Source organism: Bombina bombina, chromosome 11 (genome assembly GCF_027579735.1).
Source record: "Bombina bombina isolate aBomBom1 chromosome 11, aBomBom1.pri, whole genome shotgun sequence".
NCBI lineage: Eukaryota > Metazoa > Chordata > Amphibia > Anura > Bombinatoridae > Bombina > Bombina bombina.
In genome coordinates this window covers 112,755,569-112,777,202 of record NC_069509.1, presented here as the reverse complement: position 1 = coordinate 112,777,202, position 21,634 = coordinate 112,755,569, and the positions used below count along the sequence as shown (strand labels likewise).

Below are 21,634 nucleotides of genomic sequence, written 5' to 3'. Positions count from 1 at the left end.
TGGTGAGCTTTTAAGAATTGGGCTCTTAGTGTTTTTTTTTATCTAGGAGGTGATGTCTAAAATAATATAAATTGGTATGGGAATTGTAACATAAATATCACTATGTGATACATGGTGGTGGCTAAAGAACTTCAATATAACATAATACATGGATATAAACCTACTCTAATTCTGGGGGACTTCAACATCTTCATTGGCAACCCATCTGCCCCTGCTGCCTCTAAACTTCTCTCATTCACAAACTCCTTCGGCCTATTACAATCCACCCTATTCCCTACCCACCGCGACGGACACTATATTGATCTGATATTCTATCTCTGCTCTGTCCCAGATGTTGACTGTCATCCATTTCCCATCTCAGACCACCATCTGCTCACCTTTAATCTTAATATACAGGCTAAACCTACTCCCCCCCCCGTCGCCCCAGCACCTGTAGAAATCTGCACACTGTCGACCCTCCCCAACTCTACAACCTTATTCAAATACGCCTCCCCCACACTTCCACAATATCCTGCCCTGACCTTGCTATGACCCACTACAACAATACTCTCTCCTCTGCACTTGACCCCTCGCTCCGCCCCAACTTTGCAAAGCCCCACGTCGTCAGCTCCAGCCCTGGCACTCCCAGAAAAAACATGCCACCTACAAAAATGCTCCCACACTGCTGAACATGCCTGGAGAAAATCTCGCTCTGAATCTAATTTCATGCACTATAAGTTAATCCTTTACTCTTACACCTCTGCCCTTCACTTAGCTAAGCAAACCTACTTATCTTCTCTTATATCCACTTACTCCTCAAACACTAAAAGACTTCTCCATTCTCAACTCTCTTCTCTACCCACCTGGACCCCCCCCCCCCCTCATCTACGTTCAGTGCTCGAGACTTGGCTGACTACCTTTTCAATAAAACACTTACCATCCAAAGAAACATCCCAACACAAGCCAGCAATCTCCCAACTTCACTCCCAGTCACCCCCTCTGCCGCCCTCTGCATCCTCTTCCCAACCACTGAGAGTGAAGTGGCTTCCCTATTGTCTTCCTCACACCTGCCCACTTGACCCTATTCCTTTGCATCTAATACCTTCTCTGTCTCCCACCCTCACTCCGGCTATTACCCACATATTCAACCTATCCCTTTCTACCTGCTCATTCCCGGCCTCCTGCAAACATGCAAAGGTCACCCCATCCTCAAAAAACCCTTCCTTGACCCCAACTCTCCTGCGAACTACTGCCCCATATCACTGCTCCCGCTAGTACAAAAATCCTTGAAAAAACTAGTTTTTGATCGGCTTACCCACTTCCTGTCCTCCAACTCACTGCGCGACCCCCTGCAATCTGGCTTCCGTCCCCAACACTCAACTGAGACTGCCCTCACCAAGGTTACCAATGATCTCCTTTCTGCTAAAAACAAAGGCTACTACTCTATACTCATCTTACTTGACCTCTCTGCTGCTTTTGACACTGTTGACCATCCCCTTCTCCAACGGACTCAGCTCTCTTGGTCTCTGTGACACTGCCCTCTCCTGGATTCACTCTTATCTCTCTAACAGATCCTTCTCCGTCTCTTTTGCTGATGGCTCCTCCTCTCCATTACCTCTGTCTGTTGCAGTACCTCAAGGCTCTGTCCTGCGTCCTCTACTCTTCTCTATTTACACTTCTTCACTGGGTAAACTTATCAACAGCTATGGCTTCAACTACCACCTCTATGCTGATGACACCCAGATCTACCTTTCCACCCCTGCAATTCTCACATCAGTGACTGCTTAACTGGCATTTCCTCCTGGATGGCCTCTCACCACCTAAAAATAAACATGGCCAAGATCAAACTACTTCTAATCCCCCCCTCTAACTCTACTACAGTTTCACATTTTTCCATCAATGTTGGCGGCACCACTATCTCCCCATCACCCCAAGTCCGCTACCTCAGAGTCACACTTGACTCAAATCTGTCCTTCATTCCCCACATCCAACTGCTCTCTTCATCCTGCCGCAACCACCTACGCAATATCTACAATATTTGTCAGTTTCCGAGTGACGAAACTACTTAACTGCTTATCCACTCCCTGGAAATTTCCCAACTTGACTACTGCAATAACTTGCTAACTGGCCTCCCTCTCTCCCGCCTCTCTCCCCTTCAATCCATCCTAAATGCATCTGCCAGGCTAATCCACCTCTCTTGACGCTCCGTTTCTGCTGCACCTCTCTGTGAGTCCCTTCATTGGCTCCCCATTAACAACAGAGTTAAATTCAAAATTCTCACCCTGACCTACAAAGCCCTCACCAATGCTGCCCCACCCTACCTGTCCTCACTCATCAACAAATATACTCTAGCCCGCCCCCTAAGATTCAACAATGACCTGCTCCTTGAGTCCTCTACCATCACCTCTTCTCATGCTAGACTACAGGACTTCTCTCGGGTGGCTCCATCCCTCTAGAATGCACTTCCTTGAGCTGTCAGACTCTCCCCTAACCTCTCCTCCTTTAAACGTTCTCTAAAAACCTTTCTGTTCAGGGAAGCCTATCACCCGACTCATTAACAAATGAACTTCACTAACCCAACAGTTATCCTCATCTCCCCACTAATATCATTCCCACCTTTGCAGTCCCCACCTCCTGTTTACCATCCTCCTACCCATCTAGATTGTAAATTCCCACGGGAATAGGGCCCTCAATTCCCCATGTATCTGTCTGTAAAATTATGTTTTTTATTGTATTGTTTCTCCGTTGTACTTCTATCCTTTTACTTATGGGCAGCCCTGAAGAATCTGTTGGCACTTTATAAAGAATAATAATAATAATAATAAATCATTGTTTCTTCCCATTATCAACATAATCAGATAAGTATATTTACTTTTTTTTATAGTCATAGCAAACAAAATATGTTTGATGTGCAGAATATGCATTGTACATTTCATACCCGTTTATTTAGATGTTTTGGTGCACTCCATTTACTTAAAGGGACACAAAGCCCATTATTTTTCTTTCATGATTCATGAGCCGGCCCATTTTTGGTTCAGACCTGGGTAGCACCTGCAAAGTGTAAGTCAACCTACTACACCAAAAATGATCCCACTAGCATCTTAAAAGGGATACTAAACCCATTTTGTGTTCTATCATGATTCAAATAGAGCAGGAAATCTTAAGCAACTTTCTAATTTACTCCTATTATAAATCTTTCTTCATTCTCTTGCTATCTTTATTTGTAAAAGCAGGAATGTAAAGCTTAGCCGCCGGACCATTTTCAGTTCAGCACCCTGGGTAGCACTTGCGGATTGGTGTTACATTTAGCCACCAATCAGCAAGTGCTACCCAGGTGCTAAACCAAAAATGGGCCGGCCTCTAAGCTTACATTCCTGCTTTTAAAGATACAAAAAGAATGAAGACAAATTGATAATAAGAGCAAATTAGAAAGTTGCATAAAATTGAATCATGACAGAAAACATTTGGGTTTAGTATCCCTTTAAGGTAATATCCACATATTTTTTGATGAAAGAATATGTATTTTAAATCAAAATAAGAAACGTCCTAACAAATTAGTAACACAGTCTGCCATTTCATGTGAGAGGTCATTACTTTTTTATGGGCAGGAAGCAAGTGCTTCCATTAGCACAAAACTGCTTGCTCAGTGTATGTGACGGAGATCACAACATCTGCCAATAAAGGCTCCATTTCCAATCTAAATTGGATAGCGGGCAGACCTCCCGACCCATGACAATCCGGCAAGAACTGCTCTGGCTTTGTATTTATCTATGGCATTTTATGGTTTTCCAACCCATTACAAACTCAGCTGTTTTAATTAGTTAAGAAGCCTGAATGGCTGAAATACAATATACACGAACAACTACAAGAAACAGGCTTTTTCATTTTTGTTTGTGTATGTGCTCAATGCAAATTAAAATATTGCAGCTAACGAATAATAATTTGTGAAAAAGACAAGACCTTAAAGGGACAGTCAACAACAAAATTGTTATTGTTTAAAAAGATAGACAACGCCTTTACTAACTATTCCCCAGCTTTGCACAACAAACATTGTTATATCAATCTACTTTATAACCTTTAAACCTCTACATTTCTGCTTGTTTCTAAGCCACTACAGACAGACTCTTATCACATGCTTTTTTATTAGATTTTCACAAGAGACTGCTAGTTCATGTGGGCAATTTAGCATATATAACATTATGCTCACACCCGTGAGTTGTGTACAACACAGCACTAATTGGCTAACATGCAAACCAATAGATAATAAATAAAAGTCATGTGATCAGGGGGCTGACAATAGAGGCTTAGATACAAGGTAATCACAGAGGTAAAAAGTATATTAATATAACCATATTGGTTATGCAAAACTGGAGAATGGGTAATATAAGGATTAAGGATTTTTAAACAATTAACATTTTGGTGTTGACTGTCCCTTTAAATCACACTTTTTTTAAAGGTGTGTTTGACCAGTCACACAACTTGCCTGGAATATACTCCGCTGAGAGCTGCTGCTAGTTTCTTTTCTCCTGCAAATTACTTAAAGGGACTAAATTGTTTTCTTTCATGATTCAGATACATACACTTTTAACCCCTTAAGGAGCACAGCACTTTTTCATTTTCTGACCGTTTGGGACCAAGGTTATTTTTACATTTTTGCGGTGTTTGCGTTTAGCTGTAATTTACATCTTATTTACTATACCCACACATATTATATACTGTTTTTCTCGCCATTACAGGGAGTGCAGAATTATTAGGCAAGTTGTATTTTTGAGGATTAATTTTATTATTGAACAACAACCATGTTCTCAATGAACCCAAAAAACGAATTAATATCAAAGCTGAATAGTTTTGGAAGTAGTTTTTAGTTTGTTTTTAGTTATAGCTATTTTAGGGGGATATCTGTGTGTGCAGGTGACTATTACTGTGCATAATTATTAGGCAACTTAACAAAAAACAAATATATACCCAAAATATATACCCAAAATATATACCCATTTCAATTATTTATTTTTACCAGTGAAACCAATATAACATCTCAACATTCACAAATATACATTTCTGACATTCAAAAACAAAACAAAAACAAATCAGTGACCAATATAGCCACCTTTCTTTGCAAGGACACTCAAAAGCCTGCCATCCATGGATTCTGTCAGTGTTTTGATCTGTTCACCATCAACATTGCGTGCAGCAGCAACCACAGCCTCCCAGACACTGTTCAGAGAGGTGTACTGTTTTCCCTCCTTGTAAATCTCACATTTGATGATGGACCACAGGTTCTCAATGGGGTTCAGATCAGGTGAACAAGGAGGCCATGTCATTAGATTTTCTTCTTTTATACCCTTTCTTGCCAGCCACGCTGTGGAGTACTTGGACGCGTGTGATGGAGCATTGTCCTGCATGAAAATCATGTTTTTCTTGAAGGATGCAGACTTCTTCCTGTACCACTGCTTGAAGAAGGTGTCTTCCAGAAACTGGCAGTAGGACTGGGAGTTGATCTTGACTCCATCCACAAACTGAAAAGGCCCCACAAGCTCATCTTTGATGATACCAGCACAAACCAGTACTCCACCTCCACCTTGCTGGCGTCTGAGTCGGACTGGAGCTCTCTGCCCTTTACCAATCCAGCCACGGGCCCATCCATCTGGCCCATCAAGACTCACTCTCATTTCATCAGTCCATAAAACCTTAGAAAAATCAGTCTTGAGATATTTCTTGGCCCAGTCTTGACGTTTCAGCTTGTGTGTCTTGTTCAGTGGTGGTCGTCTTTCAGCCTTTCTTACCTTGGCCATGTCTCTGAGTATTGCACACCTTGTGCTTTTGGGCACTCCAGTGATGTTGCAGCTCTGAAATATGGCCAAACTGGTGGCAAGTGGCATCTTGGCAGCTGCACGCTTGACTTTTCTCAGTTCATGGGCAGTTATTTTGCGCCTTGGTTTTTCCACACGCTTCTTGCGACCCTGTTGACTTTTTTGAATGAAACGCTTGATTGTTCGATGATCACGCTTCAGAAGCTTTGCAATTTTAAGAGTGCTGCATCCCTCTGCGAGATATCTCACTATTTTTGACTTTTCTGAGCCTGTCAAGTCCTTCTTTTGACCCATTTTGCCAAAGGAAAGGAAGTTGCCTAATAATTATGCACACCTGATATAGGGTGTTGATGTCATTAGACCACACCCCTTCTCATTACAGAGATGCACATCACCTAATATGCTTAATTGGTAGTAGGCTTTCGAGCCTATACAGCTTGGAGTAAGACAACATGCATAAAGAGGATGATGTGGTCAAAATACTCATTTGCCTAATAATTCTGCACTCCCTGTAAATGTAAATTTACTATAAAAAATTATAAAATATGATGACAAAATGGAAAATACACACACTTTTTCTAACTATGACCCCCAAAATATGTTACACATCTACAACCACCAAAAAACACCCATGCTAAATAGTTTCTAAATTTTGTCCTGAGTTTAGAAATACCCAGTGTTTACATGTTCTTTGCAAGTTATAGGGCCATAAATACAAGTAGCATTTTGCTTTTTCTAAACCACTTTTTTTAAAAATTAGCGCTAGTTACATTGGGACACTGATATCTTTCAGGAATCCCTGAATATCCCTTGACATGTATATATATTTTTTTTAGAAGACATCCCAAAGTATTGATCTAGGCCCATTTTGGTATATTTCATGCCACCATTTCACCGCCAAATGCGATCAAATAAAAAAATTGTTCACTTTTTCACAAACTTTAGGTTTCTCACTGAAATTATTTATAAACAGCTTGTGCAATTATGGCACAAATGGTTGTTCAGAAATAGCAGACATATATGGCTTTGGCGTTGCTTTTTGGTAATTAGAAGGCTGCTAAATGCCACTACGCACCACACGTGTATTATGCCCAGCAGTGAAGGGGTTAATTAGGGAGCTTGTAGGGTTAATTTTAGCTTTAGTGTAATGTAGTAGACAACCCAAAGTATTGATCTAGGCCCATTTTGGTATATTTCATGCAACCATTTCACAGCGAAATGCGATCAAATAAAAAAAATTGTTAACTTTTCACAAATTTTAGGTTTCTCACTGTATTTAATTACAAACAGCTTGTGCAATTATGGCACAAATGGTTGTTAATGCTTCTCTGGGATCCCCTTTGTTTATAAATATCAGACATATATGACTTTGGCGTTGCTTTTTGGTAATTAGAAGGCCGCTAAATGCCGCTGCGCATCACACGTGTATTATGTTTAGCAGTGAAGGGGTTAATTAGGTAGCTTGTAGGGAGCTTGCAGGGTTAATTTTGGCTTTAGTGTAGAGATCAGCCTCCCACCTGACACATCAGACCCTCTGATCCCTCCCAAAACTCTCTTCCCTCCCCCACCCCACAATTGTCCCCGCCATCTTAAGTACTGGCAGAAAGTCTGCCAGTACTAAAATAAAAAGGTTTTTGTTATTTTGTTTGTTTTTTTTAAATTCTGCTGTGTAGGATCCCTCCTTAGCCCCCAACCTCCCTGACACCCAGTTTGAAATGAAATGTGTTTTTTTGGTTTTGTTTTTTATATTTTATTAACAATTTTTTAATATTTTCTCTAGTGTAGCTGCCCCCCCTCAATATCCAACCCCCCACCCTCTCCCAGATCCCTTAATTGAACATTTCCCCCCTCCCCAGTCCTCTCTCCCACCTTGCTGTAGAAATTTTTTGTGCCATAGTGTAGGGTTCACACCCGCACGCGCCCCCACATGTGATCCTGCCCCCCTCCACCAATGGCCGCCAACCCGCCTCCAGCTCCCACCCACCAACGATCATGGCCATCGATGACCGATGCAGAGAGGGCCACAGAGTTGCTCTCTCTGCATTGGACTGCTAGAAAACATTATTGCAGGATGCCTCAATATCGAGACATCACTGCAATAACATGAAAGCGGCTGGAAGCGATCAGGATCGCATCCACTGCTTTCAAAGACCAACGATGTACGGGGTACGTCCTTGGTCATTAACTGCATTTTTTTGCAGGTTGTACCCCAATATGTTGTTGGTTGTTAAGGGGTTAAACAACTTTCCAATTAACTTCTATAATAAAATTCTTCATTTTCTTATCCTTTGTTGAAAAGCAGGAAGCGGCACACTTGTCATTAGCATTATATGGCAGCAGTTTTGCAACAATGTTATACATTAGCAAGAGCACTAGGTGGCAGCACTATTTCCTGTGCTCCAACCGTGCATGTTACCTATCTCTTCAACAAAGAATAAAATAAGAACAAAGAAAATTTGAGAATAGAAGGAAACTGGAAACTTTTTAAAAATTGTATTCTCTATCCGTTTAATAAAAGAAACATTTTGGGTTTCATGTCCCGGTATTACGGTTAAATTTGAAATGCATATAGATAAATCACTTCTAGTAAAAGTTATCACTGTTTAAGCCTCTTTCTTTGCATGTGCTTGCACAGCATAGCTAGATACAGGGCCAGATTTACATCTCAGGTGCCTGTAGACACAAAAATCTGAAAAAGTAAAAAAAAACAAAAAACAGAGGATTTTTTTATTATTATTTAGGACAACTAAAAATAAATATTAGATTTCTCTGGCCCCTATTTATCAAGGTCTGGCGGACTTGATCCGACAGTGCGCATCAGGTCCGCCAGACCTTGCTGAATACGGCGAGCAATACGCTTGTCGTATTCAGCATTGCACCAGCAGCTCACAAGAGCTGCAGGTGCAACACCGCCCCCTGCAGACCGCAGGGGGGTGTCAATCAACCCGATCGTACTCGATCGGGTTGATTTCCGGAGATGTCTGTCCGCCTGCTCAGAGCAGGCGGACAGGTTATGGAGCAGCGGTCTTTGTGACCACTGCTTCATAACTGCTGTTTCTGGCGAGTCTGCAGGCTCGCCAAAAACACTGGGCATCAAGCTCCATTCGGAGCTTGATAGATAGGCCCCTCTATCTGAATCATTCTCTATCTGAATCAAGAAAAAGAATAATTTGGGGTTTTTGTCTCTTTAACTTAAATCAAATGGCCATACAATTGAAAACTTATCAAAAATGGGTGGAACATTACATACACACATCTATTGTTTCTGCATGACCTTTAAAGTCGTCAATCCCCGGCCTAACCTTCTAACATTTTCCAAATAACTTAATTGCTATAAATAAGAGTTACACACAACTTTGGTATAAAAATTGGCCGCAGCCATTTTATTAATAACATAAGTTAAATATTATATAATAAAACATTTCCAAACATTTAACAGAACATACCTGATGTTCATAAATAACATTCCAAATCAAACATACTGTCAATTCCCCACAGCGGTGCTAGTTCCCAAACCCACAAAAACAAGATGGCCGTTATTCAAACACTGGACTCAACTATATCCCCGTTGAGTCCGTCCAAGGACACCTACACTTTAATAGTTGCCCGCTCACCCCATGGAGAGGCAACTACTTAAAATCCTCCAAATCACTTGGCCATATTGGTTAACATATTTGTCTGGGAACTAGCACCCCCGCCACCGACTGGACTGACCGAACAGCCCAGTCCCGCCAAACCCAAAATTTTTGCCCAACTCTTCTTTTATATCAAAAAGAAATAGCTGCAGCCCGAATTGATTAAAGTGTACACCATCTTTTAGATAGAATTCCTCAGCCCCTTCCACTTCAAAATCTGGGTGGAAAACCACACCCCCCCAACCTTCTTACGAAAGAGCTAACTATTTTGTTAACTTTCTTGCGGCTCTTTTCCAACCTATGATAATCCCACGCTGATCTCCAAACCAGTCAAGGAGTAATCTGAGACCAGACTATTTTTATTCCGGGATAAAGCTCTTTTATATTGCCCAAATCCCTTTTGATTCTTCTTACTAATTCTTTTTGAGGAATCATACCCAAATCATTCCCCCCCAAATGCAATATCAAAACATCCGGGTGATGGAAAACCTTGCTGTAATCAAGAAACACTGGAAACAGAAGTTCCCAGCACATACCCCTAATCCCAAACCATTTGACCTCCCCGTCCAACTGGACACCCGAGCTGAAGGCCGCCCATTTTCTTACTGGCCTCAGCATTGGCCCAATATATAAATGAATGCCCCATCACCCATACAATCCTCACACCTGAAATAAAAGAAATAAAAGAGAACATTCAGGATGATTTCAGCTCAAGCATTCCCACACATTCACCCCAATCTGAATTTTTTTTTTTTTTTTTTTTAAAAACCCTCAAATCAGGTCTAACATAAGATTTATAATGACTTGAACCCCATCTACCAATCTTTTTGACTATATCCTCCTTGAGACCTAGCATAGCAGCTTCAGTAGCAGCTCCTATACGGAATGAGTGGGACCCAAACTCTAATGGGTTAAAACCCAATAAAACAATTGATCCCTTCAGAATGGCTCTAAATTGATACTGTGACAAAAAGGAACCATCTGAGTGAACCAACAAAGGGCCATCCTGCAAAGGCCGTATGGACCCATAATGCATCATTACCTGACAAGGACATATCGCTGCACCGCTAGGGAACAGCACTATATTCTTGCCTTTTCCATAAATGTCTGTTTTACTACTTCTCAGTAAGATTTAAACCCTGCTCTCATTCCATATTACATCTTCTTTTTGTAAACCTCCAGAAACTTTCCTGCTAGGGCTTACCAATTCAGAAAGCCTAAAAGCCCCAAAAAAGGCCAATACAAAGGCCGTTCTAAACAATATTACTTCAAATGCTGATACACAAACATCAGCCAATATTACCCAATTTTTTCAAGCAAAGTAAATGTAATAGGCCTTCTCTTGTCTCTACCCTTCCCCTTCTTCTTCAAATCTTTAAGAACCTGACGTACCCAAAAAACCTTTGTAATGTCAGGCAGGCCTAATAAACGGAATCTAAAAGCTAGGGCCGCCAATCTTTTCTCCATATTAGATGCTGACAAACCCAAGGTTCCCCAATGCCACATCCATTCCAATAAGCAACCAGTGACATCATCTGACCCTTCGTTGATTTCAGCCTGACTTAACCACATTTCCCATTCCCTCCAGACTGATACATAAGACACCCAAGTACCTGGAGCCAAAGATTTCTTAATTAATTCAGCCAATCCTCCACCCCAAGCTTCCAAAGTTGGACCGGAAACTTCGCTCTAGCTACATCCGCCTGAGGAGCCAGCTCCCGAAAGCGACAACACTGTGAACGAGATAAAGAATCTGCTATCAAATTAAGCTTACCAGGGATATGTTTTACCCTGACAAAAACATTCATACTTAAACATTTCAAGACCAGTACTCTCAATAAACGCAAAACTGGCAATGATGACGCAGATAATTAATTGATAGCAGAAACAACACCCATATTATCCGTGTGGAACAACATGGATTTATTAACCAAATCAACTTCCCACACAAACAATGCCACCAGAATCGGAAATAATTCAAGGAAGACTAGGTTCCGAGTTAAACCCAACCCCGTCCATTCTTGAGGCCACACCTCTGCACACCAATGACCCTGAAAATAAGCCCCAAAACCAACGCCACCAGCCGCATCTGTTATCAAATCGAATCATTTTTGACAAATCCACAATCTTTTCCAAAGGTAACCTACATTCCATTTTTTCAAAATCAATTGTAATACCCAAAAATTTAAGGGCCGTAACTGGACCCATAGACTTTTCCATTGCAATAGAAACCGCAAATTCAGATGCCATTGAATAAAAACAATCCCTTAACTTCAAACAAACGTCCGATTCAGGAAGACCAACAAAAAGAAAATCATCCAAATAATGAACTATAGAAGAGAATCCTGACTTAAATTTAACAACCCATTCTAAAAAGGAACTAAAACACTCAAACAATAAACAAGAAATAGAACAACCCATCGGGAGGCAAAGGTCGATGTAGAAAAAACTATCAAAACAACAACCCAAGAGATAATGGGAAGAAGGATGAACCGGAAGTACAATTGACCGGCCTCCCTAACCAGATTAACAGCCATGTCAAATGATGTATAAGACACAGACGATAATTCCTACGGAATATCATCATTCACAGACCCACCCTTTGGAAAAGATAAGTGGTGAATACGTCGAAATTTACCAGGTTCCTTCTTAGGAACCACTCCCAAAGGAGAAATACGCAAATGGGGGATAGGGGAAACTTTAAAAGGACCTGCGATTCGGCCCAACGAAACCTCCTTCTCAAGCTTACTCCTAACAACATCTGGCCATTCCCTAGCAGACTTAAGGTTACCCCTGTAGTGAACAACGCCCCCTGAAGATGGAATTTTAAAACCAAACTCAAAACCATGAAGCAATAACAAGGCTTTTTCACCAAAATCCTTCTGTTTAGCGTAGAGTACGAGCCACAGCTCCATCCCGCTTAACCTCACCGGAGTTAATCCCTTTTTCAGACAGCTCCTGGGTTCCTCCCAATTTGTTCTTTTTGAAACACTTGGTGGAAGGGTGAGATCCCCCACACACTGAGCATTCATGTCTGAATTTACAAGCCGATCCCCATTTGCAAATCTTTTCATTGAAAGCAAAACAGAAACCTTTTTTGACTGTTGCCGATGACCCACTTTGAAGTGACCCGCCGGCACCCCCACGAAAAGGCTGCGAAGACCTTAACGAGGTCATCACTTTTAGCCAAAGGCCCATATCACGATCATCCCATTTCATCTCAGGCTTAACCGACAAACGTTGTCTAAATTGTTCATCATAAACCCACCAAGCCATACCCCCATATGTTCTCTGAGCAGCGGCTACTTCATCTAAATAACAAAAAAGTGCCGCGCCTTGATCAGGGAACTTACCTGCCAATACACTGGCATAAATAACAAAAGCTTGAAACCAGTTAGTAAATGTTTTAGGTAACTTTCAATATCGTTTTTTCCTCTCCTCCTCCTCAGACGCATCCTTTTTTGAGTCTTCAGGTATCTCAAAAGACTGGTCAAGAGGGAGGAGAGAATATAATTCAATAAACTCTCTCTTACATATCTTCTCCCTTAACTCAACCGTCAAGTGCATACCCAAAGGCCCAATAGAACACAAACAAGACCTGGCCAAAGCTGTGTCAGCAATTTTAAGCTCAGAACCTCCAGACCCTTTATTATCAACATTGGTCACTTTTGACTGAGACAAACCAACCACTTGAGATTGGGTTGCAGACCCTACATCTTTTGCTCCCACACCAGAAATCCCTAATGCCCCATTTTGAGGTGCAGATCCAGGAGGAACCCACAAATTGACGACTCCCCCCGAAACTTTAGCACCTTCTAACTTGGCTAACAAGTCCCTTAAACCCGCTACAACAGTTATTGATAAAGGATCAGCATTCACACCAACTGTTTCAACCCCCACATTCAAATTTGCAGCCCCAGATCCCTCATTACCTGTCCTAAGATCCTGAGCCGCCGCAGACTGATCCCCTTGAGATGCAGCCGTGACCACCTCTATATTCTGGAACCCAGGAGTCCTAGGTTCCGTATTAGCCATCAATTGTTGACTTTTTTCAGCCTGCAAAACAGAAACATTTGACAAACCCCCTGAAGGTGCCCAAACTCCAATGCCCTTACTAGCCGTAGACATACCCAACCTACTATCCACTAAAACACCCCTACCCCTCTTAGCAGATGTAACCTCAAACCCTTCACCCCTTAAGTCCCCATACCTCTTGCGTTGTCTACCTCTACCTTGTATTCTCCTAATCCCAGACCTGTTTGGACGTTGAACCGAATTAACCGAACTATTAAATGTATTGTTATGCCTCAGTCCCACCATCCCCTGATAACCAAAATTAAAATTGTTGACCATACTCACCCCTGCTTCTTCTCCCCTTGCATTAGAACGTCCCGCCCCCGGAACGCCGTCCTCCATATCAAGCCTGATATTATCCGTCCAGGATTCCTGAAGGCCGTAAGCTTCCCCACTTAGGCCGTCATTTCCCACCACCAAGAAACCCGGAGAATTCTCAGGCCGTGACCCAATCTCATTCCCTTCTAAAAGAAAAACATTATTAGAAACAGGTAAATTTTCAACCACATCAACATTCCTACCCCTCAAATTTCTTAACTCACCCCTTAAAACTAAATCACTCGATGCCCTGACTGCCGGTCTAAACTGGCGAAGGGGATTAACCACACTGGGAGAAGGAGGAATAAAATCCTCCTCAGAAGAATCTAAATATAAGGCTAATTCCCCAACGCCGTTATCAACCTCTGTATCATGCTGACTCTCACTGACTTCGACCCCTTCCCCTCTCTCATCTAACACTCGATAAGCCTGTTCCTCAAAATTGCTACTAGGCCTTAAAATCTGGGCCGTTTTTGAAACATTATGTAACTGCTCCTCAACCGCCTGAGACAAAACGGTCGGGCCTCGCCCCTCTTTCTCGCTAAAACGCTTCCTAACCTACCACCACTCACCTGCTCCTTACTACCACTCAATAAACTAGGCCTCGGCAGACCGTCACCTTTACTAACTTGCCTCTTCCCCTTAAATACCTCTTTTTGGCCTAAATTGGCCGTCTTACCCTTAGGCAAAGAATCACCCTTCTTTACAGGCACTTTAACTTTCTCCAGTAGAGAACAAATGCTCCCAGACAGCATAGCAGGATCCACAACCTCAGCTCCGGCCTGACGACTCCCGGAACCAGAACCTGACTTCTTCCTCACGGACGCCTTTAACCCCGGACTGGGGCTGGGTCTTCTCCGTCCGCCATTACTCCCCTCCGAATCCGGATCCAAACGAACCGGAGGGCTAGAACGCCTCACCGGTCTCGAAGCAACATCCTCGTTATCATCCTTCGATTCGATATCATATCCGAACAAGGGACGTAACTTATCCTCGAGCCATGTAGGGCCCATTTTAGCAGCTTCCAACTTAAGTTGGTCGAAAATCGCATCAAACTGCGCCATCACAAATAATTCCACAACGAGCAAGCACTTTCCACATAAATTTGATAAATAATCTGATGACAAATTCTCCCGCTCTTTCCTTAAAAGCGTAACAGCGCGTGCTAAGCCCGCCCCCTTACAGGCTCCAACCAATCACACACTAGGCCTAATTCCTCCAACGGTCAAGTCCCCTTCCCGTTACTTCAAACTCCCAGGGGCTCCCAATAGATGGTGTGTATGAATTAAATAAAATCTGAAATTTAGTTAGTTCTAGTAGTTATAGTTATTGGTGTAATTCAGCTACAATACTGATACCGTATATACAATACCCTAATACAAATGCTTATATAGTTGAGTTTATACATGTATGTGAGAGGGAAAAATAACATTTTTGTGGTTTGGGTGAGAAATGAACGGTTTACAATAAAACATAAGTGTTTGTTTAGTCAAACATATATGCTATGAAGCTGACACTAGTCTCAAAGTTTCCTGTAGGAAGGAAAAAAAAATCTCACATTGTTTTGCAGAAGGAAAAGTGTTTGAATACATTACTCAGAGTAATGTATTCAAACACTTTTCCTTCTGCAAAACAATGTGCAATTTTTTTCTTCCTACAGGAACCTTTGAGACCAGTGTCAGCTTCATAGCATATTAATTTACTCTGATAGTGAGATGTGCTTCCATTAGGGATGGGCGAATGTGTAAATTTCCGAATTTGAATGTTAGAACAAATGTTATTACTGAAATTCGAATTATAAATCCAAATGTTGATAAGAATGAATATTCTTAAAAATTCTGTAATCGAATGCCCATTTACAGTTTTCGAATGTTTATAATTATATTGAATGTCCACATTCAAAATTTTGAATTTAACATTCTATTTAACAAATACTAGTCAGAAGTTCAATAGTTCATGTGGTAGGGAGGGAATCTAGTAAATTGATACATAATAGATACAAATATATAATTTCGAATGTTTCTATATAGAATATTGCATAATTCAAATATTACATTTAAAGAAAGCATTAGAAATACTATTACAAACATATAAATTCGAATTTTTCGAATTCGACTATAGCATAATTTGAATATTACATTTAAAGAAAGCATTAGAAATACTATTACAAACATATAAATTCAATTTTTTTCAAAACAAATATTTTCGAATGTAATCGTAAAATTTGAAACCGAACATTCGAAAATTGAATTTTAGAATTATGTAAACATTTGAAATTCGATTCGAACGAACTTGTTAAAATTTGTTTCATTTTTCGAATGTTGCGAAACATTCGCCCATCCCTAGTTTCCATACCCCGATTTCTTTTATTTACCCTCTGGAAGCCAGAGAAAGGCTTTTTGCTGTCTCACAGTTTGTGTATATGTGTAATGGTTTGTATGGCACTGTGGGTAGAAATTGGGCAAGGAAAGGTAATACTATTTTTAGGAGCCTTTTTAGCCGGTAATAATTTGTATAGCACTGGGAGCAAAGGCCTGGCATATGAAAGTGTCTGTTTGTTTGGCACTGGGGACAGACAGGGGCATGAGAAGAGATCCCTGTATATATGACCTGCTCAGACCTGCTATGGGCATAGGAGACTGCTAATTCAGTGAAGGTTTGTTTGGCACTGGGGACAGACAGTGGCATGAAAAGAGATCCCTGTATATATGACCTGCTCAGACCGTGCATGTTTAATATCACTGGGGGCACAGTAGAGGCAAGAAAGAATGTCCCTGTGTATTATGACCTGTTTAGACTATGATGGTTTGTATGACATGGGCAATGTACTAGTGGCACCCCCATCTTTACCTTCTGAAGTTGCTGCATTTAGTCTCAAGGCCACTATTCTGGGGCTAAGGGTCTCTCACCAACTAAGTGACTGCCACTCATTGTTTTTAAATGTTACATCGAATGGCACAAAATGCAAGTATTTAATTTACCATCACTCTTGAAACAGCAATAGCATTTACTAGATGCCTTTTTGCTAATACATGTATAGTGCAAAAATGCTTCTACACAAAACAAAAATTTTGACTGGAATGTCTCTTTAAATAAACAAGCATTTAATTTAGAAAACTATACATATAGTAAAACAAATAGAAATTATTGAAAACATATTTAATGTGCTATTCTATCATCATTATCTTAATAAAAGTGCACAAATGTATTTGATAAAAAATATTCATATTAAAAACAAAATATATATTATTATATAAAAGAAACATGCTGCATCTTGGTTCTAGTCGGTCATTGCAGAAGCATCATCCATACTGAGCCCAAATATCACCAAAAAACAGAAAAGCCCAAAGCATAAAAACAAGTAAAATAAATTACACAACAACATGATATCTGCAAAAATGTAAATAACTAATGCAATAAAAAAATGCATTCAGTGAATTAAAATGCACCAAGCAATGTATAGTGCAAGGTGCAAAAATAGCTTTGTGACTGAAAGTCACTCAAATATTCACAGCACAAGTAGATTTTTTCCTGAAAGCATCAGATCAATAACTATTGCCCTGTACAGCACTGATTGTAATAGTAATGTCTCTACAAAAATAAATGGATATTGTGTTACAGAAAACATATTAATGGGACAGTAAGCACCTTGAGATTGCAAAATGTTTAAATTATGCATAATAAAACCTTGCAATCTATGTTCATTGTTTATTTTGCCCGTTTCATGTATTTTAGCTCTGAAAATTGAGCAATTTCTAATTTTCAGAACATGAAATGCACCCTGCTGACTTCTTAAGGCTAGCTCTCCTGCATATATGTCCTTGATTGGCTTTAACTGATGGCAACTGCAAAACAATATATTTTGTTCTAACTTTATTTCTGTAGCTAGCCTTGTTGTCTACAAACTAAAGCCCAGATTGGCTCCTCTAAATAAGGCAAATGGTTGGTGGGGTTTGGCTTTTAAAAATGAATTGCAGTACAAATGAAGTTTAAAAAACATTAAAAGGGACATGAAACCCAAACTTTTTCTTTCACAATTCAGATAGAAGTAAATTGGAAAGTTGTTTCAAAATTTACAATCTGTTATAATTTTTGCTTCATTCTCTTGGTATCTTTTATTGGAGCAGCAATGCACTACTGGGAACCAGCTGAACATATTTGTAAGTCAATGAAAAGGAGCATACAAGTTAAGCAACCAATTAGCAGCTAGCTCCAAGTTCCTGAACCTATCTAGATATTCTTTTTTTCACAAAGGAGACCAAGAGAATGAAGCAAATTAGAAAGTTAGGAACACAACAGCCAGGTCTTGTAATTGCAAGTTGTTTACTGTCCCTTCAAAGACATATAAAAAGGGCAAAAGGAAAATGTGTCATGTGTTAGAGCATCTTATTATTAGGCTGTAACTGTGTATTTAACAACTGCAAAATGTGTTGAACACATTGTAGAGCAGGAATTTATTACTGCTTGTAGCTAGCTGGTAATTGGTGGTTACACAAATAGGCCTTTTTGTCATTGGCTCACCGGACAGGCCAGATATTCATTATATCTTAAAAGGGAGGTTTTTTTTACTTGACTGTCCCTTTAATATATAATGGAAATCTGGCCTGCTTGAGAAACACTGTTTTAGATAAATCTCAATAGTGCATTGCTGATCCGGTGCAGATATTAACTGATTGTTAAACCCATTCTGTAGGGATTAAACAAAAAAATTTTATAAAATTAAATTAAAATTATAAAACGTGTTAAAGCATTTTCTCTTTTTTTGCACTTTTATGCCATTAAGAATATTTCTATCATTTATATGAATAAGCACTTAAAAAAATATCATTTTATATTAATTATTTATTGCATGAAACAAGGTTAGATAAATCTAACAGGAAGTGCACAATTGCTACAACTAAAGTCAAGAGATGCTTAGTAGGCAGCCACATAGGAGCAAAAATAACTTGATTAGTTCACTCTAAAGAATATGCATTTGTGCAGCCATCCTGTAAATATACAGCGGAAGGTTTTTCTGTACAACACTTTAAGCCAGATTACAAGTGGAGCACTTTTTAATGCTCCTGCTAGAGGGTTAATTGCGCTATAAGTAAGCTTTTTGTGTCTGTTGCTCTTGTTGGGTTGCGCTCATATTATGAGTTGAAAGTAAACTGTTTTTGCTTGCGCCCTAACTAGGGATGGGCGAATGTGTTTATATCCGAATTCGCATGTTAGAACAAATGTTATTGTAGGAATTCGATTTACATAATAGAATGTTGATAAAAACGAATATTCTTAAAAATTCGATATTCGAATGTTATTTACAATTTTCGAATGTCACATTCGAATTCAAATGTCACATTCGAATTCGAATGTTACATTCGAATATCACATTTGAATTCGAATATTACATTTATAAAACACAATTGTAGACTAGAAACACTATTTCGAATGTCATATTCGAATCGAATATCACATTTGGATCGAATGTCACATTCAAATTAGAATATTACATTTATAAAACACAGTATTAGACTAGAAATACTATTTCGAATTTGAATGTCAGATTCGAATCGAATATCACATTTAAAACACAGTATTAGACTAGAAATACTATTTCAAATTCGAATGTAGCATTCGAATTCGAATATTACATTTATTAAACACAGTTGTAGACTAGAAATACTATTTCAAATTTGAATGTCACATTCAAATTCGAATGTCACATTCGAATTTGAATTTTACATTTCGAAATTGAATGAATACATAGCTAAACATTCTATTATTCGAACAAATATTTTCGAATTTTATTCAAACATTTGAAAATGAAAATTCGAAAATATAATGTTAGAATGTTATATAAACATTCGAAATTTGATTCGAACGAACGAATGTATCAAAATTCGTTTTAAATTTCGAATTTTTAGAAACAGTTGCCCATCCCTAGCCCTAACCAGACGAGCCCAAAATGCGTTCACGTATTCCCCTCGTATAAGGTGATGGAGAAACAAAGGGAAAAAAGACATGAAAATATGAATATTTCACATTCCACTCTTCTTCAGATAAAAGAATATGTTCTATTTATATACATACATATACACACATATATATATATATATATATATATATATATCCAAATAGTAATCACCAAGCACTCACGTCGACATTGCTTCATCTGCCTAGGTGCGGTGCATACAGATAAATACACTTTCAGCAATAATGGAGACCGCACTCATAGGAATTTAGAAATTCACCTTAGTGATATTTAATTGTAACATATCGGGGTTTCCCCCTTTGTCAAACATTAAAAACAACAGTGCACATACCTCAATAAATACCCCCTACCTGATCATCCAAATCCAGATCTGCCCGATACGACTTCCGGTAGCGTCTCCCAGGAGCAACTGCGCATGCGCCGGGGAGGCACTCCGGAAGCCCATACGGGCCAACTGAAAAGGCAAAAGTGAAACATAAGACCGTAACTAGGCAACGGTCGCAAACAAATCTCCTTAACAAAACATATATATACACACAGGTAGTCCTCAGTTTACGCTGGGGTTAGGTTCCAGAAGGAATGGTTGTAAATCGAAACAGTTGTAAATTGAAACCCAGTTTATAATGTAAGTCAATTGGAAGTGAGGGAGTTAGGTTCCAGGCCCCTCTCAAAATTAGTCATTAGTAACACCTAATACATTATTTTTATGAAGACTATAAATGCTAAACAACATTATAAACCTAATAAATAATCACACAACACAGAATATATAATTAAACTAAGTTAAATGAACAATTTTTTTTGCTAAAAAGCATTATAAACCTAATAAAATAATCACACAACACAGAATATATAATTAAACTAAGTTAAATGAACAAAAACATTTGCTAAAACAGCATTATAAACCTAATAAAAAAATCACACAACACAGACTTTACTTGCATTTTTTTGCAAACAGTTCTTTCTAGGCATTCCAATCTGGTCTTATTTATAGACAGGAAGATCTTGTTCCTTTGAAAGCTGCTCGATAGCTCAGGTCTAGCTAGCTACACTGATTAATTTCAGCCTGCTTGTGTGCTTGGCTTGCATATCTTTGCTGCAACACAAGCGGACAGCTCCACCTACTGGCTATTTTAATCAATGCACTGCTTCTCAATGCTTTTTAATAGCAGTCACATGACTGAAAAAAAGGTTGTTATTCTGAAACGGCGCAAATTAAACTGTTATAAACCGAGGGCCACCTCTATATATATATATATATATATATATATATATATATATATATATATATATATATATATATAAATAAATAAATAATAAAATATATAGGCTGTAACTGTGTATTTAACAACTGCAAAATGTGTTGAACACATTGTAGAGCAGGAATTTATTACTGCTTGTAGCTAGCTGATATATATATAAATAAATAATAAAATATATATATATATATATATTTTTTTTTATATACACACACATATATACATACATATACACATACATAAATATATATAAAACTTTATATGTGTACATGGGTATTTGTGTTTATATGTGTATATAAAGTATGTCTGTAAATACATATATACACATATTGATACATAAATACATATGTATACACATATACACACATTCATCTTTAGGCATATGTATTTATGTACTGTATCTCAGTGTTTAAGTGAATGTAAATTTTGATGCTAAAGTGCCCGGTTTTTAAAAATTTGATTAATACAGGGGCACTTTAATTCATAAAAATTAACATTTCACTCGTGTTGTGAAAAAATACTTACCTTTTAATCTTGACATCCGCTCCAGCTTCCTCCGCCCGTCACAAAGCCTCTTCCTGGGAC

The 21,634-nt window shown here is 39.2% G+C and overlaps 1 protein-coding gene across 1 annotated transcript in view; it reads left to right on the top strand.

The window, feature by feature from the left end:
- Positions 1-21,634, top strand: part of FAM20C (FAM20C golgi associated secretory pathway kinase) — a 424,759-nt gene that overhangs the window by 351,962 nt on the left and 51,163 nt on the right. The window lies entirely within an intron of this gene.